The sequence below is a fragment of the Diabrotica virgifera genome, chromosome 3, assembly GCF_917563875.1.
Source record: "Diabrotica virgifera virgifera chromosome 3, PGI_DIABVI_V3a".
Taxonomy (NCBI): Eukaryota; Metazoa; Arthropoda; class Insecta; order Coleoptera; family Chrysomelidae; genus Diabrotica; species Diabrotica virgifera.
In genome coordinates this window covers 145,028,793-145,054,786 of record NC_065445.1, presented here as the reverse complement: position 1 = coordinate 145,054,786, position 25,994 = coordinate 145,028,793, and positions in this window count along the sequence as shown.

Genomic DNA, 25,994 nt, shown 5'->3' with positions numbered 1-25,994 from the left:
GGTACTGTTAATCTCGCATCCTTATCTATCCAGAAGATCCAGAGAGGGCCAAACCGATTTTCACTCTTTTTCTAACACTTGTACGCCATTTCGACGTCTATAATTAAAAGGCTGAAAATTAATTTAATTTCGTAATTGAATTTTTCACAGCATAATTTTTAGATTTGCTTTTCTTCAGATCGAGATTTTATTAAACCATTTCTATAATTGGCTTTCTTGAACGACTGGAATAATTAAAGGGTTTCCAGAAAAAAAAATTGATGACTGATGAAATTTTTAATTGGTCTTCTCACTTGATATTTTTCGAAAGGGGTCAAATTTTTAGCATTATTTTTTTAAGACTTATATTATTACAAAAAATTAAATTATTATAAGTGTATAGAATTATTATTTAAGATTCGCAATAATAGTTATTAATTGATAAAATTAGAGGTAAGCTATAAGAGGTAATCTATTCCCTGATTCTGCTTTAAAAACTGACCAAAATTATCTTAGTTTAACATACGTTCATTTTAAGGTTTTCATTTGCACTTCGAAAATGGCTTTGATTAAATTTTTTTAAATTAATTTTTTTAAACTTCAATAAACAAACAACGTATGTCTTAGTACAAAGAATAGAGTTAGGGGTAGATATTTAATATGGTGTACAGATATAATATAAAAATGATTTACATTGCACAATATTGGCAATATTGGAGACAACTGAGGTAGCGCTATGTTTCCTAGAAGACAATACAGACTGTACACTTGAATGTATTAGTAATTTTTTATAGTATTTTTACCTAAGTATTTTATATGATTAATTAATCAGACCCCCTCTGTGGCTCAGTGGTAGGAGCGCCTTCCTTTGGATCGAAAGGTCCGAATGGTCGTGACTCTCACCAGGGTCAGAAATTTTTCGTTAATTATAAATTAATGAATGAAAATAGTTTCTGTCTTTGTGGGATCGGTACTCACCGGAGGGACCGCAGACGTTCGGATACAATTAGCGTCTCTTTGCAAAGACAATGACGTCGACTTAGCAAAGTAACAAGACACTTACTCAACACACACACTACACATGACACTAGGTACCTAACTGCAAAAATTCACCGTACCTACCATGCCAATGGCCATTAGTTGTCGAGGCATTAGCAAAATAAAAAAAAAATTAATCAGGTTTTGTAGTCTATTTCCCAGGCGATATTCAAACATTCTTTTTTTTTAAGTAGCAGATCTATCTGAAATGCATTTAAAATTTATTAAGTAATATTTGAAAACATTCGTGTAATGCTGATAAATAGCGTAGTCTTTATATATGTACCAAATGATCCTGTAACAGCAATAATTATTATCCCAATTATTTTAGTTGCAATATCATGATTAAAATTCTTTTGCAACAAATCTATTTATTATTTGTCATTTGTTTAGTTCCTAATTATGCAAGGAATATTAAAATAAATGACAGTAAATTTATTATATTACCAACAGACATAAAATAGAAATGTAATCAAATAAATAGGTGCAGTAATTATCAAAATTAGTACACAAATGCACACAAAATAAATAACATTCAAATAACATTTTGAGTTATTATATATACAGGGCGAGTTTGTAGTGCGATTATAAAGAAGGAATACATAAATAATTATTCATTTTATATAAAAAGCTACTTTTCATTAACAACATTACTCTAGTTTTCAAATTAATTTTAAAAGAAATCATTGATGAATATTCGTAAGAAATGTAGGATTTTCTCATATTTTTTAAAAGCATAGTTCATTTTTTTGAAATATTTCATTTATCTCTTATTTTCTTTCACTCTCTTTCATTTTTATGAAGCATTTTCCATACCGTACTCATTACTTTGAGAGATGTTTTTAGTTTTCTTCAAATTTCGGAAATATTTTCAAGTAGAAATAACCTATAGTTTTGTATAAAATCACACAATTATTTTTATTCAATAAATTAATAACCATTACAAAATATAAACCATAACAGTATGAAATTAATGTAACAATTAATGTGATATTAAGGAAATAAGTCTAGAGAAGATGTTCAAAATGTCTACTTCTAAATTTCTTGTCAATCTTATTAAAAACTATAAAGGCAACGCACTACTGGAAATAGTTTACAAAATCTTGGCACAAAGTATAAGAAAACCGCTACATCGATATTCGGAAAACATATTGGGAGAACACCAGGCAGGGTTTAGAAGCAACAGATTTTGACTTAAAATAAATGAAGAGAAGATAAAGTATATAATAATAGGAACCACCCAAAAAGAAAACATCATCAAAATATCAAATAATAAAAACTGAATGCAGCCTGTTCTTCTTCCATTTCTTTCTCTATCACTGATCTTAGACGCTTTTCTATAATTCTCGTATAATATATTTTGAAGCCAACCGATAGCAAGCATTTTTTGGTCTGTAAATCTCACATTCATTATGTTGTCATTTTTGTATATCGGTACATAAACCTATGTTTTTCTTTCAGTCTTCTGGGAGTTTCTCTGTACTCCACGCTTACTTGCATATTAGTAATAGCCAGTCCTCTCCTTTTCCCCTATCCGTTTTATCATATCTGGATCTATTTGGTGTGTCTCCTGTCGCTTTACGAATTATTTTAAGGTTCTTTATAGCCTCTCCAATTCTTCCTTTCTTTTATTCTCTGGTTCCTCTTCGTCTTCCACTTCTGGTCTATTTCCTCCTGCGTCATTATTTTCTACCTCTTCTTGTTTGAATTTATCTTCGTAGTATTATTTCCATACCATTTGTGTAGTCTCTATTTTCAATTGGTTAGTTTTATCTATGATTCCATACTGTTTCCTACCTTTTTCCCTCTTAAATAGTAGTTCCCTCCTACTAAAAATATTTTGTAGTAAATAAACTTGGAAAATAGCGTAATTTTTTTTTGTAGTTTACCCTGGCCATGAATATTTGTCAATGATGTTCGTTAAAGGGATAGGCGTAAAATGTCGGCTCTAATGCTTTTTAAATGCATTTATTTTTTTTTTCGAATCCTGAGAAAACTGATACATTAGTATTTTTGAATGAAAACTTTAAACGCAGAACGAGAGATTGGATTATTACCGAGGGCCGAAAGTCCCTAAGAATAAACAAAAAGTTTTTTTTTAATGAGATGTTTGAAATTAAAAATCACACTAAATTTTCCTTTTTTTTTCAGCCCTGTAACTTATTAAAATAAACATTATAGAAGTTTTAAGGGACTTTCGGTCCTCAGTAATAACGTAATCTTTGATTCTGCGTTAAAATTTTTCAAATATACTTATTAGTTTTCTCAGGATTCGGAAAACATAAATGCATTTAAAATGCATTACAGCCGATATTTTGCGCCCATCCCCTTAAACTTAATTTGAAAATTCGAACTTACTTTTTACTTTATTATGTAAAATGTATATGTATCTATATATATATATTTATTTCTTCTACATATATTATTTCTAAATAACTTTTTTGCATTCCATGTAGCGTATGTTTGAAGTACCATAATGAAATTATCGATCAATGTCGTACTAAAACGTCTTCTCTTCCAATTGTTAATATATATTAATCTTTCAATGCACCATTTTTCCTCCAATAAACAAGATGGCCCTTACGACCCCGTTCAATTACTCTTACTCCATGTGCCGTGATTAGAGCAATTACTCAGCGCCAAAGGACCCTAAATGCCAAGAAAGGCCGAACGAAGGAAAGAATGGAACGCTTTGCAAAAGTGTATAAAAGAAATTGGAGTCGAAATAACAATTAACATCTGGAAGCGAAAAATTAAACACTGACGTGCTTTCAATGCTTATGTTGGGAAATGAATAGAAATCGCCGGATTAATAGGATTTCATTTATTTTTTAAACGGAGCCAAACTAATTTACTTAAGGGGATGGGTACGTATTTTCGTCGGCAATGCTATTCAAATGGGGATTTATTTTTTTCGAATCCTGAGAAAACTAATTAGTATTTTTGAAAAATTTAAACGCAGAACGAAAGATTACGTTATTAGCGAGGGCCAAAAGTCCCTGAGAACTTCTATAATGTTTATTTTAATAAGTTACAGAGGTGAAAAACTAAGAGAAAATTTAGTGTAATTTTTAATTTCAAATATCCCATTCAAAATAAACTTTTTATTTATTCTAAGGAACTTTTGGCCCTCTGTAATAATTTAGTCTCTCATGCTGCGTTTAAATTTTTCAAAAATATTTATTGGTTTTTTCAGGATTAGAAAAAATCGAACACAATGTCCGTGGTAATATTTTCCAAAGCTATCTTTGGCTTACAACGCACTCAGTCGAATAGAATATTGTCAGCATATTGTCAGTCAGACAGTGACAATCAGTGACAATTTTAAATATTTGACATGGCATCGGGAATGTTTTAAGTTGATGATTAAATAATGTTGAGTGTATTTGATAAATAATTGATTAAGACGTGAACATAGAATAGATCAGGATAATATATTCTGTGATCCAAGTATTTTGTTGTTAAAGATGTTCAAAATTGTAAGCGTTCCATAGTAACAATATATTATTAAAAAATCACTTTAACACTTTTCCTCTTTTCTCGATTGAGTATTAGTTTTCGTTGTACATATAAATTATTACAATCACTGAATACATAGTTAGTGAAAAAATTATCACATTTATTAACTGAATTAATAATTTGCAATTATACAAATACCAGTTATCAAAGAACATTCAAAAGACATATCTTTAAAATTATTCATGACATTGTCAAGTAGAATGACGTTCTAGTAATGTTTACATATCTATACCAGTGTGAATTTTACTACACGTAATTTGCCGTGTAAAGACAGAAAAAGTAGGGATACCCGTAAAATATTTGCGAATTATGTACCGATGGCCTTAAATAACGATTAAGAGCTTAAAATAAAATAGAATAAAAAATAATAATAAATCCTAATTAAAAGAACAATAAAAAGATTTATTTAAGTTTAAAATCTTAGATTGATAAAATAAATTGGATAGAAAACTTTATATTCAATATTATTTTATCGTTCAATACACTAAATTATACTCTGTATACCAACATTTAACGTATATTTATTTAGTATACAGGGTGTCCAGAAACTCTCCCGACAAACGAGTACCGGAGATTCCTTAGATAATATTAAGACAACTTAACTCAATTCACCTCGTCCGAAAATGCTTCCTAAGGGAGCTAGAGCTCTTTAAAAATGACGTCTCATAATTAGTATGTTTTAAATACCTCCAGAACGCTTCTATTTAGAAAAACGAAAACTATAGGTACTTTATTTCACGTTAAGAATAGAACATTGCGAAGATAAGTCTATGCATTTCTTATGAACGATAGAAGCGCGCCGATGCCACGCCGTACTGATTAAAATGAATCGTATATCGGCAGTCGAGCCACCCGTGCCCGAGAGGTTTGTCAACACTTATCTCCATAAGCGTAACGTTCTATTCTTAACGTAAAATAAAGTATAGTAAACCTATTTATCTTCCAAAGATAAATCGATTCCATCAATTGCAAATTTCTAGTACCGGCCATAGGCGTCCGTTTCGGGTAAGGAAACGGTTATTTTATCGCATAACTGTTTTGTCTTTCACTTTTATGCATTTTTAACAGTGAATTATTAAATTGTGAGGTATTCTAGTACTATAAGCTACTCTTGCTTTAAGTCAGTAGGATGCACTGTTTTCTAGAAATATCAATTTGAATATTTGAAAATAAATTAAAAAAAAAATTCGAAAAAATATAACGGTGTATTTTACTGACTTAAGGCAAGAGTAACTTTTAATACTAAAATACCACATAATTTAATCATCCAGTGTCAAAAATGCTTAAAAATTAAAGACAAAAATAAGTTATGCGATAAATAAATGCTCAAAACCGACGCCTATGACCGGTACTAGAAATTCGCAATTAAATGAAATCGATTCACTTCCGGAAGATAAATAAAGTTTTCGTTTTTCTAAATAGTTTCTTTTTTGAATTTTTTTTTTTTCAAATTCTAAAAACGAAAAAATTTCAAAACGATTTTTCTAGAAAACGCTGTATCCTACCGACTTAAAGTAAGAGTACCTTTTAGTACTAGAATACCTGAGAATTTAATAATCCAGTGTCAAAAATGCCTAAAAGTAAAAAAAAATATGAGTTTTGCGATAAAATAACCGTTGCCCTACCTTAGGAAGCATTTTTGGTGTAGGTAAATTGGGTTGAATTGTCTTAAAACTATCTGAGAAATCTATGTTTGTCAGGAGAGTTTCTGGACACCCTGTATATGTAATACATAAGCAATATAATATAATGTACGTAATATTTGAATCGGTACAAATTCCATACATGAAAACCGAAAAACCAGAAAACAGAATAAGACAAAATATCTATCTAAAAAATCTCAAATATATGTTGTCAAAATTCAAATCAAAATTTCTTATCGTCGGTTTTTAAGATTAAGCTTTAGCAATGCCATTTCCACAGCGACCGGTCAATGAGAATGATAAATATTGATCTCATGAAATATGTACTTAAACAATAGCAAAAATCGCAGAAACGTTTATTTATTTAACAGCTTTATATAATCTGACTTTATTTGCGACAAAATACAAAAAGTGCATATAAAAGCCACATTATTCTCCTTTTAAACGAATTTTAACTCTTACCGATAGGGCACTTTAATCAAAAGATATCGAATTTTTACTGTCGAGTTGATAAAAATTTTATTTAAAAAATTTCGGACACGTAACTGACTTTCAAAATCGTCGGTCGCTCCAATCGTTATTTCTGAGGGAAAAATGCATTATACCTACACAAAAAGTGCTAATAAATATTTGTGTTAAAAGTTATCTCAGCTATATTTCTTTTTTGAAATATTTTTTCTACGGCGCGGCGTATATAGTTCAAAAAGAAACATAATAGTATCTTTATTTGCATTTTAGATATCTATAATGATGGACAACTCTGAAAGAAAGGATCTTATTCTAACTGGGAAATAAGCCACAATTTAACTTAAAAAATGATTTTATTGACGTTTCGACTTCCACCTCGGAGAGAATAATATAATATAAAGCTTTAGAACAATATTGAAAGGACCTATTAACCCGGCACCTGGCACGTGGGGTGCTTCCAGCACCCCATAACACATTTTTATCAAATATTTGGTATTTCAAGTTTGGTAACCGAGCTGTGCGTCATAGTAGCTTTCTATAATATTATATAGCATATATGTGTTAGTGTTTGAAGTGGTTATTTAGTGTCATATTGAACTTATAGCTCTAAAGTCGAATTGGGGTGTCATCATCTGGCACTTTAAGTTTTAAATTTTTTTTTGTATTTTTGATAAACAGGTCAAATTTACATTTTTTATTGAAATAACTGATTTAAATTATTAATATAGATTCTATACTCACTCAATCTTAATTTTTTTAGATATTTTACTTGACTTCATTTATTATGGCTTGGTACTTGCTAATTTGCTTATAACACTTTTTCATTTTATTTTGTAACTTTTATAACATATTGGTGGCTAATAAGTTAATAAAACATGTTTATTTATATTCTTGTGTTACTCAAAACATTATTTTATTTTTTAAACAAGTAGATCACAGAAAACTTTTAAGGGGTGTTGTGAGCACCCCACGTTTAAGGGGTGTTGTGAGCACCCCACGTGGCAGTTGACGCCTTGCAAAACCACGTGGCAGGTGCCGGGTTAACCAACTAGGGGCTTCCATAAATGGTAGAACTGTATACAGGTAAGTTCCTTTATAAAAATGTGTATACTTATGTATAAACTATAATATGTTTCTTGAATGTATCGTCTTCGATATACAATCCTACAATTCAACGTTATATCAAACATGTCGTGTGCTTTATTTGTCATAAATAAATATTAGAGTTAGTCTAAAAGAAACATCTTAACGATTAAGAACTTTTATGGCCGAAAACTGAATAAGTTAATAGGTATAAAATAACTTAAGATGTAAACTAATAATACTTTCCTGTAATAATATTTCTTAATGATTAAGTTTGCTGTCTCTTTTAGATTATATAAATAAATAGAAATACAATATAATATGCATGTCTGCTTCAATGTTTTACATTGGTTGTATTTTTCTTCTTATTTTAGCTAAACAATGTTTATTGTGTGATATTATACCGATAAATAATTAATATTTCATATACAAAAAAAACAAAATTAACAAAGATGGTAGGATAAATAAAGCCATGTTTGAACTAAATATGATTGATTATTATTTGTTGAAATAAACAATGTTTTTGGATAGTAGACTGTTTTACTGATACCATTGATTATAAATATTCCTGTAGTTATTAATCAATGCTGATACCTACCGTTCTTATACCAAAAAATTAATAGTTTTTATGTGGGCCCGTGTATTTGTTTTTTTTATTTGCTTTTGTCAAAATAAGTATGTACTTACATCCTTATAAAAATTTTTTTATTAAAATAAGTTTACTCTTTCTCCATAACGGTTTTGTTTTAGGTAATTGCTGATATACAAAGTGCTATTAACAAAAAGAAGGAAAAATTAAGGAAGTTGAATTTGCCTCTCCATCCTTTTATTATTGTATATAAGACAGTGTTTTCATTATCTAATAAATATCATTAATAATCATTATCTGTTTTCATTATCTAATAAATAATCATTTTACCTTAACAGAATGATTTATTTCGCCGTATGTAATATAACTTTATTTTAAAGAAATGTAACTTAATTCTAAATATACAATTCTGTGAAATATATTTTTTAGCATTAAATACATTAATTAATAATGGTAAGATAACAATATTCCTTACTAAGAAATAGTATTGCTCAGAAAGAAGAGTTTTTTAATGCCAAGAAAATATATTCTTATGACAAATATAATTTTTTTCTGACAAATGAGTTTGCAGTTTGCAAGAAAGTGATAGTTCAATCAAGTTTAAGATATATTTCTTTGGGTATATTAAAATTTATTTTAAATATTTTAGAAAATTATATCTTACATACAAAGATATATTTCTTAGGCAAAATGCCAAGTCGATCTTTCTTAAATATTGATAAAGTTTCTTTATGTCAAGAATTTTTTTCTCTCGGTGTAAAGATTCATGATAAATCGATATTATCCGTTCCCTGGAGGGGTTTAGGGGAAGCCCGGGGGTAGGAGTGGCAAACTTTTTGCATTTATCTTGGGGTCCCAAAATTGAGATTCTTTGTAAAATTTAGCTTGTTTGTCTCGTCTTTAGAGAACCAAACCTCTGGCGACTGGATTATAGAGGAAACAATAAAGCTAATAAAAGTTTGAAATTAGTTTAATTCAAAATGAAAATGAAGATTAATTAATCATTGATTAATACTAACTGTACTGGAGCTGGTGCCCGATAGGAAGAAGAAAGAGAGGAAGACCCCGAAGATCTTTCAGAGATTAAGTGGACGAAGCAATGGAAAGAAGAAATCTGTAGGAAAAGTACTAGCAAAACAGAACGAACTGAAAATAACGGTAGGAATACAGTGAAAACTGTGGAAATCATTAGTATATACATTGTAGGAAGCTACGTGTATACTAAATGTAGGTACTAATTATAATAAAAACTGGTATATGAGTAAATATCAATTATTATACACTTGCGATAATAAAAAGCGGGTCACTCAATAAATTATTCAAGTTAGATGTCTCGAATTTTCTAAACCTGTTGTCCGATTTGAGTGATTATAGCCTTATTCTTTAACAATATCACTATAATAATATTGTTGCTAGACAGGTAAATTGTCATTGTATACCGGGTTTAACAATCATTAAAGTGTTTATTCCTCAAAGTTCGGAACAGCCTGTGGAATGTTTTAGCATAGATAAAATATTGAAATTAAAACTCGATTGTAGCCTTAGGCTTTCTTAACATTTTCTTTTTTGATTTATTTGTTTATGTTGGACAATAAAAAGTTAGGCACGTTAATAACTAGCCATGTTATTCATCAATACGGGGTGTTTCTAAATAAGTGCGACAAACTTTAAGGGGTAATTCTGCATGAAAAAACAATGACAGTTTGCTTTATAAACATATGTCTGCAAATGATTCGTTTCCCAGATACGGGATGTTGAAGTTTTTCTTACAAACTGATGATTTACTTATTGCTCTAAAACCCGTAGAAATATGCAAAATAAAATTTGGTAGGTTTTAAGAGGCAGTTATTGTGCATTTTTTGACATACAATTAATAATTCTATATTCATCATTGGCGTGCATACGAGTATAAACATTTTAGATACATTCCGTATCCACGCCAATGGTGAATATAAAATTCTTAATTGTATTTCAAAAAATTTGCCATAACTACCTCTTAACACCTACCAAATTTCATTTGCATGCCGCAAGCGGTTTTAGAGCAATAAATAAATCGTCAGTTTGTAAGAAAAAATTCAACATCCCGTATCTCGAAACCGAATAATTTGCTGCCATACGTTTATAAAGCAAACGGTCATTATTTTTTCATGCAGAATTACCCCTTAAAGTTTGCCGCGCTTATTTAGAAACACCCTGTATGTATTGATGAAGAACATGGTTAGTTGTTAACGTGCCTAACTTTTTTATTATCCAAGATAAACCAATAAAGCAAAAAAGAAAATATTAAGAAAACCTAAGGCTACAATCGAGTTTTAATTTCAATATTTTATCTATGCTAAACATTCCACAGGGTGTTCCGAGTTTTGAGGAATAAACACACTATGAGTGTTAAACCCGGTATACAATGACAATTTACCTGTCTAGCAACAATATTATTATAGCGATATTGCTAAAGAATAAGGCTATAACATATTAAAAAAATCACTCAAATCGGACAACAGGCTTAGAAAATTCGAGACATCTAACTTAAATAAATAATCGAGTGACCCGCTTTTTATGATCACAAGTGAATTATACATTAGGCATAGACTGTATTAAGAATTAAAAAAAAATATCTCGCACAGAGTGTCTCTTCTCTACTGTTTTTTCTTTTCAAATTTAAATCAGACCCACTCCGAAATTTTCAACTACGTCCTTGCGTTAAAGAATCGGCCGGGCCCCTTATAAAAACAGTTAAAAACGACGATTCTCTTTAAAAGCAAAGGGTAATTAAAAATGATCTAAAAATAACAAACTGGCAAACTTAATTGGCGAAGAAAAACAGGCTACTTTGGAGGCCTTTGTTCAAGCACGACGGAGCTAGTTTTTATTTCTAATAAAATTAACTTTTTTCCGAGGAAATTGAGTTTCGTGGAAAAATTCCGCTCGGCGCGATTAAATTATAACTGCCACCTGAAAAATTTCACACAGAGATGAATGGAAACGGCACACAATCGTTTTAACTAATTACCCTCTTTTAGAAAAAATAAATATTAATGTTTTACGGTGTTTACAATGAGAATTTTTTGCAGTCAAATTAAAAAATGTTATAAACAAAACATAGAAAAATTATTTTTGCCAATGAGTTGAAAAATGAGAACAAGAACCAATTTTAAATTATTTATTAGTAATTATTATTATATATTTTCCTACAATTAGAACACTTTCTACAAAAATTAAATTAGAAATCAAAAAAATTCTAGTGTATTTAAGTCAGCGGAATTAAAGACACTATAGATAAAGAACAACGACCTCATGTGGTCAAGTACTGAAAAGAGATTTAAAAATTTGCGAATAAAAACAATATATCTAATTTGCTCGATACTCTGACAATTTTTACTAGACGGTGATTCAGTGTCACTCATTAAAATTTAATGGCGAGTAAAAATGAATCACCGTCTTGTAAAAATTGACATGGCAGAGTATAGAAGAGAATATAAAAAAACGAGAGAAATCAAGATAGAAAACTACACTTTTCGAAAAAATTTAAAAATTTAAATATTCGGAAGTAATTATTGTTAGTGGCAAAAATAAGAGAAGTGAAGAAGTAACAGCGCAAATACTAGCAGACAACAAACTATATTGAAGATATTTTAAGCCAATAAAGGACAAGAACTTATCCAGAAATACAAAGTTGAAAATACACAAAGTTGCAATCAGACCAGTAGTTACTTATTATGCAGCTCATACAATGTGCTTCTCAGATCAGGATGAAGACAAATTGAGAATATTTGAAAGGAAAATCCTCAGACGGATTTTTATGGGCCCGATAAGAACGGACAACGAAGAAATGAGAAGAAGAATGAACTATGAAATAAGAGATAGAATAAAGGGGAAAGATATAGATATATTAAAGCGCAGAGACTTAGATAGCTGGGACACATAGAGAGAAAAAATACGACCTATTGATTAAAAAAGTTACCAGACGGCAGTCAGAAACTGAAACATCAAGGGACAGACCCAGAGAGAGATGTGAGGACCAGCTCAGTAGAAATTTCAAAATTTTGAAATTGGGAAACTAGAGGGAACTATGCGCAAATCCAGTATAAGAAAATTGTAGCGAAAGCCATGTCATACATCAAATTTTGACACTACACAAAAAGAATGCAGAGTGATTCATCGCAAGAAGCGAATCAGACTTACTGAATCTTACTGAGAGCTCTAAGTAAGAGCCTTAAACATTCCATCAAAAATAAGGGCCGTGATGATGATATATTGAATATATCTAGGTGTTGCTTATATCATACAACAATATGTTACCTGCCAAATATATATCCCTCACCACTCACCAAACTTAACTTGCACTAAATATCTCAATAATAAAATATTATATAAATATCTAATTAATAAAGTACTAATAGTAGAAGGCATTAGACTACCATAACTACTGAACTTTTGTTAAATTAAAATAAAAATAAAAATTGGCTTGTGCTATTTTCCTATTACAATTATACTGGGTGTCCCGAAAAGATTGGTTATAAATTATACCACAGGTTCTGGGGTCAAAAATAGGTTGATTGAACCTCACTTACCTATATACAATAGTGCACACAAAAAAAGTTACAGCCCTTATAAATTACACAATGAAAATCGATTTTTTTTTTCATATATCGAAAACTTTTAACGATTCTTTATTGAAAATGGACATGTAGCATTCTTATGGCAGCAACATTAAAAAAAATTAAAGTGTAATTTGTGCACCCCATCAAAATTTTATGGGGGTTTTGTTGCCTAAACCCCCCCCAAACTTTTGTGTACGTTCCAACTAAATTATGATTGTGGCACCGTTAGTTAAACACAATGTTTTTAAAATGCCTCTTAGTCTTTTTCGATAAGCCAGTGTTTATCGAGATATTTTGAATATTTGGCGAATCCACCACATTTTGTATACGGTTAAGTACGATTATAGAAACCTGTCCATAATCTGAAAATTTATTTATAATTTACATTTTTAGGTATATTTTGAAAAAGAAACCAAATCTAGATAAAAGGGGACTTATCAAAAAAGGCAAAAAGTTTTAAAAACACTGTGTTTAACTAATGGTACCACAATAATAGTTTAATTGTAACGTATACAAACATTTGGGGGGTTTAAAGGAACAAAACCCCCATAAAATTTTTATGTAAATATATTAAAAACGAAGCCGCATCTCGATAAAAACTGGCTTATCGAAAAAATACTGCGAGGCAAAAAAGTTTTAAAATCGTTGTGTTTAACTAATGGAACCACAATAATGAATTAATTGGAACGAACACAAAAGTTTGGGGGGGGGGGGGGGGTTTAAGGGAACAAAACCCCCATAAAATTTTTGTGGGGTGGACAAATTTCACTATAATTTTGTTTTAAGATGTTCCTGTCATAAGAATGATACATGTCCATTTTCAATAAAAAATCTCTAATAGTTTTCGATATATTGAAAAAAATCGATTTTCATTTTGTAACTTTAAAGGGCTGTAACTTTTTTGATAAGCACATTTGTGCTAAGGTAAGTTAGGTTCAATCGAACTATTTTTGACCCCAGAATGTGTGGTATAATTTATGACTAATCTTTTCGGGACACCCTGTATAATTATTATAATTTCATCATATTATTATTTTCTCGCCTTTTAAACCTTCCTTGGACTTCTACGAATAATTTAAAATGAAAATTATCTAAATGTATGCAGTAGTTCTCGAATTATCAAATATTTATAAAAATATTAAAATTTATATATAGATTAAATTACCCGTAACTATAGAAATGAAAAAACAATATTTTAAAACAAAATAAACCAAAAATATTTATTGGGAAGTGATAGAAGGACGTTCGGACATGAATTTAGGCACTCTGCGATTTCAAAAATGATACTTTTTATTTCTGTTTGTGAGCCTTTAAAATTGTAATTTTCCGTTTTTTTTTTTTCAGTTTTATATTGTTTATAACGCGGAATCGAGGAAATCCAGAAAAAAATCTGAGTAAAATTTTTAAAATCTGTTTAAAAAGATGGTTTAAATAAAATTTAATCCACGTTTCGCATTGGCGACTTCTTAGACCTTATTCTAGGATATCTCATAAATGTGATTATACAAAAATATTTCTCTTTTTTTTCGAAAAGGAGCGATTCGCTTTATCTAATATGATTTATTTTAAGGTCTGCATCACTGTTGTTCCGATAGGAAGGTCCTAAGTACATGAATGGTCCTTAAGTCCTTCTAATGCAAAAGCTAACGAAAAAGCTACTAACAAGCCAATAATTCAATGTTAAAACCATTTAAAATTCACAATATTTTATATATTATATATATTTGAAAACAGGTGTTAATAAGGTACAAATAATAGACAACTGAGGATGAAAAAATTAACTAAAGGAAGATGAAATATTCCTTCTTTTATTTATGATACGTATTTTATCATTTTTATAATTTTGTACTAATAACTAAAAATGTCATAAGCCAACCAAAACTATCGATTTTTACTAAGTGTGTTAGTACTTTAAAAAATCGAAAAAAAGCGAATAAAACTTCCACGCTTAGTTGAATTTAATAGTTAACTTCACAACAGAGATAAAAAATCAATCGATTTGTATTACTTTTTCTTTTTATCGATTTTTTTAGGGTAATGTAAATATCGATTAGTCAAAATCAATATTTTTGACTTAAGACCTTTTTACTTATCAGTAGATACAGAATTAAAAATGAAAGTGGCTTCGAATAATTTTATTTATACGAATATATATCAATAAATCTAAATGCACACACACACTTTAAAGAAACAAACTCATTTTATGTGAAATAATACAAAAAGAAAATACGTTTGATGATCTAGGTAGGTATTGAAAACCTCTAGTTAAGCAGACATTGAACAAGTAAATAATCCAAAACATAGAAAACAAAAATAAGGTTGAGTTGAAAAACGTCAGAGTCAAAAATATAGATAAACAATAATTTTGAAGACAGTGAGATAGGAGATAAATAAACGATTTACCATATGAATATGGAAAGAGAAGAATAAGAAGATGTCTTATTATGATCATAAAATAATGAGTTTGCTCATAATGAATATGAATAAGAATTTTGATTATAAAGAATATAAATTAGCAATTTGACCAGAAACTTAAATTAATATTACTGTTCGATCTACATATAAAATAAAAATTAAACACATATTATAATGACTCTCAATATTTTAACATTCTTACTCTATAGAAATAATTTCCACCCAGCTCACACCATACTGCCGAATACATATCCCTCACCAAACATAACTTGCACTAAATACCTAATTAATAAAATATTCATAGTTGAAGGTACCAATTCGACTACCTTAACCCTTTGTAAGACACGCGTAAACCACAAGAACTCATTCCCTAACCTTGTACCGCTTCCTTACATAGATAATTCCTCATTATTGACCCCACCATCCTTAACCTCAGATTTCTATGCCACACGACTGCCAAATTTGCAAATCCAACCAGAGGCGGTTCGAGGGAAATTATAGAACACGTTCTTACCCCGAAAGGGTTTATAGAATCATTACTGTAGGGTGTCAGTTTCAGGTATTTATAATATGAAAATTACAATTTTTAGTAGGACATTGGCACGTGACGGTATTATAATGCTGTATAATAATAATAAGGCAGATAATATAGTGTAGTAAATGAAAAACTTATTAACATATGAAAAAAAAAACAAACAGAATTTCGGCCGAGCAACTTTTGTATATAAACACTTTAAGAATCATTTTGGAAGTGGTAACGGAAAAAATAGAGAAATTTTATAGACTTTGAAAAAGCCTTAGATTCAATTAACCTCAACATTCCGGAATATTAGACAAATTTTATTATGACAATATGACTTTACGACCAATGGACTGAAAGAGTTGAGCACGAAGGTGAACTAACCGAACAAATAAATATTAAAAAAGAGTTAGACAGGGATGCGTTCCGTCATGTACGCTGTTCATAGTAATAATGTTGAATAATGAAGCAGACCGAAAATAAAAGAACATGTACGCAATGAAGATTATTTAGCAAATTAGAGGACCTAGAATTTGCTGACGACATATTATGTCTCATAACATCAAATACTCTTCTTCTTCTTTGAGTGCCTCTCCTATCGGAGATTGGATATCATTAGGGCGATTCTAATTTTATTTACTGCTGTTTTGAACAATTCGTTAGTGGTACAGCCAAACCACTCTCTCAAATTTCTCATCCAGGACATTCTTCTACAACGGTTTCTTCGTCCTTGGATTTTTCCTTGCATTATATTTTGTAGGAATGTGTACTTTTGTCCCCTCATCAGGTGGCCTAAGTATTCAAGTTTTCTCTTTTTTATATTCAGTAGAACTTCTGGCTCGTTATTTATTCTGCGTATTACGTATCTGCGTATCAAATACTCAACATATGCCAAATAAAACGACCAGATTAAAAGACAGCAAAAACTGTTGGATTAAAGATAAACACAAAAAACGAAAATACTCTCAAACAAAAAAAAACTGACGGATATACAGGGTGTTTCATTAATAATTGTCCATATAGTAACTGGAGAAACCTTAGCACAAAATACGAAGATTTAACCTAAAACACTTAAAGAAAATGTGGTTCCTTACTGAGTTACAGGGTGTTTTATCTAAAAATTTAAAAATTATTTTTGCTCAGCATTTTAAAGCTATTTGACACATCCTTTTCATACTTGGCAGAAAGTGCGACTACTATACACCCTACTAAGTTATGTTAAACAAACGTTTCTGGCAATTACCAGAGGCGTACTACGGGAGAAAGTGAATGGTTAACCCTTTCCAAATTCTACGCCACTGGTGGAATTGCTATTTTAGTTCAATTTTTGGATTCTCCAATATTTCATATGAAAATAATATACTCTTCATTCGTAACGATAAAGTCGTTAGTTTTCGAGATCTTTGAAGTTAAATTTGAAACGACACGGTTATTTTGATTAATGTATTGTGTCGCTTCATTTTTAATTTCAAATATCTCGAAAACTAATCATTTTATCGTTCCGAATGAAGAGTATAGACACTTACGAATACTGGTCAGGACTCTGCCGTCTTCGATATGGGCTTTTATCTTAACATGTACTATACCTACTATCTGATAAATTGGTAAAGTGGTGGGAGTTATTCTGTTGTTTTGACACTGAATATCTACGAATCTATGTAAGAATCGGAGGCACATTTCTTCTTGGATCTTAACAAGAGACTATTTGACATATTCAAACATATGCTTATTGTTACAAAATTTTGTACAGGGTGATCAAAATATTATACTATTCTATTAACAAACTCAATATTTTAGCTCATGTATCAATACTTCAAAAGTATTGCCCATGCCCTACACAACTTTGTCAAGCATGATCTAGAGCAATATTTATCTTTACAAATGCACCTGGTATAAGCGCGTTCAATCGCGTTGAGAGAAGAATGGCGCCTTTCAGCCGAGGATTATCTGGACTTACACTTTCGCATGATTCTTATGGAACCCATTTGGATGAACAAGGGATAACAAAAGATCATGACCTTGAAAAAAGAATTTTCAGAATGCTGGTGAAGTTCTCTCAGAAGCATGGAATAATATGGTTATTGAGGGCCATGGCATCGCAGCGGAGTATGTCAAGCCAGATAACATTGTTGAAAGTTTTATTCCAGATCTGTCTTCCCAGCAGTGGTATAGCGAGCATGTGTGAGAAAGTCAATATTTGCTTTAGGTATATATGTGGAGTTCTATACGATTCATTCTTTCGGAACGCTTCGTTATACCTCCTTACCCGATTTTGTAGTCGTCCGGTTGCCTATACATTCCAGAGCCTCAAGAGCATGCTGACAAGATCCATCATGCTCCATTTCTTCTGCGACGGTCTCTCGAAGTTACTCCAACGTATGAAGGTTTCGGCAAATTGATTTAGGACCTGTATTGCCCTAGCCTGCAGAAGGATCATCACATACTTTTGAAAGGGCATGTCAGCGGTGTGCATTGGACTTCTGTACAAAGAAAAAAGCTAAAGCGCATGTGAATACTTGTCACAAGCAACTGAATCTGTGAAATAACACTCTAGAGATGCACAATGTTCGTTCGAACATTGTGCATCTCTCACGTCTCATCATCGTCTCTCATCTCGCGTGAGGATACACGTCGCGTGCATCCTCACGCGACGATCGAACGGTAGATTATCTGCATAGTGCGCGAAAAAATTTATGCCGAGTGGCTTGATGAAACTGATGTTGATCTTCAACAAAGCACTGTGCCAACAACTGACTTATTCAGCTAGATGCTTATTCAGTTATTGGTGTTGAAGAAAGCCTTGCTCATTAGTGATCCGAGGATACCGTACATTAAAATGTTTATGTATAATGCATTTAGTATTTAATGGTTTTCGCATTTTTTTTATTATTTTTGTCAGTCAAAAACAACCTGTAACCTTTCTGTCCACCTCTAAACGTTATTATTGTAGTCTTTAATATTTTATAATAAATTAGATATTATCTACCTACTATACGTGTATTTTATAGATATTAAAAAAATAGATTTTTTGTAGATCCTAAAAAATACACTTGATATAGGGTTAGGGGGGGGGGTAAGTCTTAAACCTTACCGTGTAATGGACGGCCCCTATCTGGGTAGTCTAGCAAATGCAATAGGTGGCAACGGAAAAGATATATTAAGGAGAATAGGCTTAGCACAAAGCTAAGCTAATTTAGGTATATGTAAAACATTTATTTTTCCCCTTATTTTGATTTATGCGCAGTAAAAACGGATTATCATACTGATCGTATGCCTACTTATTATAGGGAAACAACAGAAAGAAAAAGGCGTTGCTTAGCATGTGAAAACAGTAATGTCGTGTTCTTTCTGATTTTTTGGTTTTTATAGTTTCATACCCGTCAAACACTACGATAAATTTATTACCTTAATGATTAATAATGTATTTAGAGTGCCTTGAAGACCATCTCCGACATGATAGTAATGTTCACGGACCCCAGAAACTACCGAGAAACGAGATATCACTGATTTTGTAGCGAATTTCTACAAAACTCCAGAAAACGAGGCCCGTCCTGAACACTGGTTTCCTCGAAGACCATCGACGTCATGATATTCGTGCTCAGCGACGCCAAAAACATCCGAGTAACGATTTTGTATTGGTTTTATATTTAATGTCCCTAAAACTTCAGGAGGCGAGGCAAATGCTTGGCACCAGGTGGCTCGGATACCATCGCCGTCATGATAGTCATGAAGGTATCAAGGATTACTTCGCCGTCGTGTTCAGCGAGCCCAAAACCCATGAGTATTAAAATTGGAGGCTCATTTTTAGAGTTGCACAAGTTTGACTTGAATGTTTGAACTTGACTTGAGTTTGACTTAAATTCAAGTCAAACTCAAGTCAATCCTTCCGACAAATAATTCAAGTCAAGTCAAACTGGTCAATCGTACAGGTTTGAAAATTGAAACTGTTTGTCAAACTAGTTTGAAAAATAATTTATTTCGTAGAGATACCTATACTATTTTGTTCAGCGGCGGATCCAGCATCGTTAAGAGGGGGGGCCGATTGGCTAAAATGAAAATCGGATCGAAGAACTCAAAAATGCCTGTTCAGTAATTTTTAAAAATCTATCGAATGACACCAAATACGACCCCCTACTCCAACCCCTAGAGGTGGGGTGGGGCTCAATTTAAAATCGTAAATGGAAACCACCAGTTTTTATTGGAGATTTGGATTCCTTACGTAAAAGTAAGCAACTTTTATTCGAGACATTTTTTGTATTCTATAGAAATATAATAATATAGAAATAGTCTGTCTCGAAAAATACACTTCCAAAGAAAAAACTAAAAAACACGTGTTTAATATTTTTCAAAAACCTATTGAATGACACCGTGTCGTGTTTGGTGGCATTCGATTCGATAGGATTTTGAAAAATATTCAACTTGTGTTTTTTGATTTTTCATTTGAGAATGTTTCTAAAGATATTAAAAAAATTCTATAAATTATCCATGGTATCACGATAAATCGTTTTTCCGATTATAGCGTTATCTATCCAAAATTCGAAAAAATGTCTCGAATAAAAGTTGCTTACTTTTACGTAAGGAATCCAAATCTGCAATTAAACTGGGGGTCTCCGTTAAATATTTTAAAGCTACCCCCATCCCACGTAGGGGGTCGTGTTTGGTATCATTTGATAGATTTTTAAAAATAATTGAACACATATTTTTCATTTTTTCGATCCGATGTTCATTTTGTGAAATATTCAACGGTTCCGCTACTTTTGGGTTGGGACACCCTATATATAAAGTTGACGAAATAAAAATAAATATATGTATGTAGTGAATTATCATTAAAATTTAAAAAACCTACAAAATGAGACTTTATAAGTTAACAACTTACAGTAGTTTCGGAAATGTAATAATGAATTAACCGAATGAAATTTTCAAAAAATCAAAATACTTTACTTTTTTCAAGGCAAAAAATTCATGTAGAAATAGTTTTAATTTTATTTCGTAATGGGAAAGTACATCATGTGACACTTCATTTAAAATCGTTTGAAATACTGATTACAAAAATGTATAATACGTATATGCGCAAAATTTTGGTCAAATGCTTTTTAAAAGCATTAATTTTTTTTTCGAATCCTGAGGAAACTAATACGAGAATCTTTGAAAAATTTAAACGCAGAATAAAATATTACACTATTACCGAGGGCCGAAAAGCCATTAGAATAAACAAAAAGTTTCTTTTGAATGATATATTTGAAATTAACACGCTAACGTACCTACAGAACGTCTATAGACTTCTAATTTCCATTGATGTAATGTGACACAATGACTATAGACGTTACATTTTCCCCTATTCTACTTTGCAAAATACAATATAGTGTCACAACACTTGCTTATACATTTGACGCACTGTCCGTCAACGTGTTATACATCATACTCAATTTTCTCTTTTTTTTACCCCTGTAACTTATTAAAATAAACATTATAGAAGTTTTCAGGTACTTTAGACCCTCGGTAATAAGGTATGATTGCATTTTGCGTTTAAATTTTTCAAAAATACTTATTAGTTTTCTCAGGATTATAAAAAAAATTAATGCATTTAAAAAGCATTGGACCGACATTTTTCACAAGTATTGCCTATACATTTTTGTAATCAGTATCTCAAAAGCTTTTAAATGAGGTGTCACATGATGTACTTTCCCATATGAAGTTTAAAATTGAATTTATTACCATAATTTTATATATGTGGATGATTGCATCCCGCGACATAAGTGACTATCTATCGTACTCGTGGAGAAATACTCACTTCTGTCAAACGTGATATAAAATAGACTTATATAATATATACTTTATATACTTTCATGCATATAAGACATACATTTTTCCATAAATCTCTCGAAAGTAGAATTGGTATTTACTGCATGCCTTGCATAAATCGCATGACTTGTTTTGAATGCTCTCAGAACTTAAATTTGATCCAAGATCAGTAGGTCTCATAGTATGAGTATGATCTATCTCAGCGGTTCTCAATCTTTTTGAGTCATGTACCACCAAATACTTTTTATTATTTTTGGTACCACCTAACTGAAATACCTATTTAGCTAGGTGATCTAATTAACTATAATAGTGGTGCTTATTTTTGCTGTTTTGCATTTTGTGTACCACCTCAAATAATGAAATGTACCACCAGTGGTACATGTACCACAGATTGAGAACCGCTGATCTATCTGATAAGATGTGCCTTGTACATATTTTTATTATCATCATTACTATTACTATTAATATTATCACCCAAATTACGTTGATTTTTAAAAAACAATCAGTTATATTGCGACATTTGAATTTTTTACTTTTTAAGTTCTTGGTAGAAGCTTCTGATTCCTTTTGTTTCACTGTGTGAACATATAATATTTATATTTTCGGCGAATTAATATAGTTTTTGCTAGGCGCGCAATTTTCGAGAGATTTTTAGCGAATCTGTTATCTGCAAACGATTTTATAATTATACGTGGAGATGCTTAAGTTGCGTTCACAGTATATAGGATATTTTTTTAAATATGCTTATTGTGATCAGTGATCATTTTTAATTCTTAATTTATAAGGATTATAAATTACTCATTTCCAAATACACTGGCGTCACTGGCCCGTTTTAGCAAAGTCCCATACTAATAAAATATATTTATATGTAATTCATAATTCATTTTGACATGTATAATTATCCATTTGAAAAAATAAATAAATGTTTTTGTAGGCAATCTTTATATATTATAATTAAAAAAAAATCACTTGGGTTGTGAGGAGGGGCCGATCGCCCCCATCGCCCCCCCTGGATCCGCCACTGATTTTGTTGAGATAGACATGTTAGTTGCCAATTAACATAAGCAATTTAATAATACAAAATGAGTTCCATATAAAAGTAACTTGATACATGAAGCGATTATAGTCAAAACCGGATAATAAATTTCTTAAAAATGATTGCTGTATGCTTAGAATTGCTTGTAAGTTTCATTTTATCGATATCACTGTTTTATATTTTTATTAGGTTTACTAGATTAGAGTTACTAGATTGAAAATAATTCGTTGAATATTTTTTTATCATAACAAGTTAGAGATGCATCAAGTCAAACTAGTTTGATTTTACTCAACAAACTTGACTTGACTTGAAAATCAAACTTTTTGTATAAAAAAGTTTGACTTGACTTGATTTCGATATCTTTAGGTTTGACTTGAATTCAAACATCTTCAAACAGTTTGAAAAGTTTGAATATTACGCAACGTGTTTATTTGTTCAGTGGCGGATCAACGGGGGGGAGTAATGGGGTGGGGGAGGGGTAGGGGAAATCCCCCAATCCCAACAAGGTCCAAAAAATTTTGACAAATTTCAATAAACAGAAATGTATTGACTGATATGATATTTAAACCGCATACAGACAAATAAAACCCAATAAGCGCGCCAGTTAGGATAATAATTATTAAGAAAGCTTATAGCGTTTTATAGTATGATACAATTGATCCAAATAATGGCATAAACCAGACATCCAAAGTGAAAGTTATCATCCAACACCAAATGTTCTATATGGTCCACATAATGTTCAGAAAAAAGTCACACCATTTTGAGCGTAGGGTTTGAAGGGAAGAGGGGGGAGAAATCGGTAAATTCGTAGTTTTTTACGTTTTTCGTCAATATTTTTAAAACTATGCGATTTAGCATGAGCAACCTTTTATACAAAAATGTTCTACATTCAATTTGAAATAAAAAAGGCCCATTGCATAATCCTTCTAAAATGAACGGTTCCAAAGTTACGGAGGTAGTATAGTATAACTGGTCAAAAAAAGGCCTAACCCAAACATCCAAAGAAAGAGTCTTCCTCCAACACCAAATTGTTCTATATGGTCCACATATTGTGCAGTAAAAAGTTACACCATTTTGAGCGTCCGGGTTGGAGGGGAGATTGGGGAGAAATCGGTAAATTAGTATTTTTTTTTACGTTTTTCGTCAATATTTCTAAAACTATACTTTAGCGTAAACAATGTTCTATACAAAATTGTTCTACATAAAATTTAAAACAAAAAAGGTCCTATATATAATTGTTATATAATCAACACTTCCAATTTGGGCAATTGATAATGATTTTGGGTGGTGAGGTTGACGTTTCTTCGAGGGCTTATCACTAACATGCCATTGAAATAGCAAATTTTATTTACAAAACACAATCCTGTTAAAGAAAACTTCTTTCATCAGTAATAATATTATAAATTTCCCAAAAAATATAAAAAGTATCGAAAACTTCCACTTTTCACCCTCCGTAACTCTGGAACCTCTGATTTTATAACAAATATGTATAGGACCTTTTTGTTTTAAATTTTATGTAGAATCCTTTAGAAACCGCATAGTTTTAGAAATATTGACGAAAAACGTAAAAATCTCCGAATTTACCGATTCCTTCCCCCTCTCCCCCAAACCCGACGCTGAAAATGGTGTGTGTGACTTTTTTCTGGACATTATGTGGACCATATAGAACAATTTGGTGTTGGAGGATACCTTTCACTTTGGATGTCTGGGTTTGGGACTAGTTATAAGTTATACCATACTATTAATGCATATTTATACATTAATTTTAAAAAAATTTAAACCCAGCATTTGTAGCCTGTCTCCGAAGACATTTAAATTGTAGATAAATGTAGGTAAAACCATATAGACCTGGATCCCGCGTACCAAAAAAAAGTTGATTAATAGCAAGCTGAAAATTTGTTAACAGATTAACGGTGTCTAGTCAGACAAACTTTCATGTATGGGAACACTGGAACAGGGAAAGTTTTAATTGTGGAACAGGTTAAAAATTTTAAACGACAGACTACGTAAACTACGGATTAACATCCAATTGATTTGTTACCTTTTCATTAAACTCTCATGCAAAAATCAGACTGGTGTTTATCATCAACTGGGCATTTTAATGAGTGGAACATGAAGAACATGTCAAATGACAGGAATCATGTTGGTTAGTAATAGCAGTCTGATTTTTGCATGAGAGTTTAATGAAAGGGTAACAAATCAATTGGATGTTATGTCCGACAAAATACATGGGACGTTTTCGTAATCTGATGTTTCAAATTATTAAATTGTTCCACAATTAAAATTTCCACCGTTCCAGTGTTCCCGTACATCTAAGTTTGTCCAACTAGGCACCGTTAAGCTATTAACAAATTTTCGGCTTGCTATTAATCAACTTTTTTTGGTACGCAGGATCCAGGTCTAATAACCCAATGGTTAGTTTTGAATTTTAAAGAAATACCAACAAATATACAGCAATACGTTTGTATTGTATTTTCGAGTGAACTAGCAGATTGGTATGTACCAGATGTTTTTCTAACTGGCCCTTAAATGCCTCTTTTAATAAAAGAAAGTCATAAAAATTCCAAATCATTTTATTTTGAGCTGTCCATTGAGACACATGTTACTGTGCTTGACTGCTAAATACAAATTTTAAGATTTTTTCACTTGAATACTATTTTATCCTATTGTAACATGAGCGGAGGTGAGGGGGCAATATAATACAATCCAGGGGTTCTATGTAAAATATAAACGAAAGTTGAAAAGGTGGAAGATTGTGATTCGGTAGTTTTTTTTTATTTAAGTTAAAAAAACAATGTTACGTAATAGTGATGTAACGAATATTCGTATTCGTATTCGCATTCGGGAATATCCGCATCTTTTTGCATATTCGCATTCGCGTTCGCATTCGCAAAATTTGTGCCAATGTTTTGCGAATATGAATATCAGAGAAGAGAAATAATAATTTGAAAATAAAGTTAGATTAATAAAATTAAAATCTATTCTCTTTCTCATCTTTTTTATTAAAAAAAGGTAACTTAACCTCGTATAATCAGATTATCAGCCTTCACGTTGTTTTATTATTTGGCATAATGTAATAAAGATTAAGGTTCAGATTGATTTACACTAAATATCAATTAACTTCTCATTACAAATTTAGAAAACATTTCAAAAATAAAAACAAATTAAAAAAACTGAGCATTCGCATTCGCATCCGCATTCGCGAATGTTGTTATTAGATATTCGCATTCGCATTCGTATTCGCGAATGTTCAAAAAATGACATTTGTTACATCACTATTACGTAATGCGCTGTTCGAACC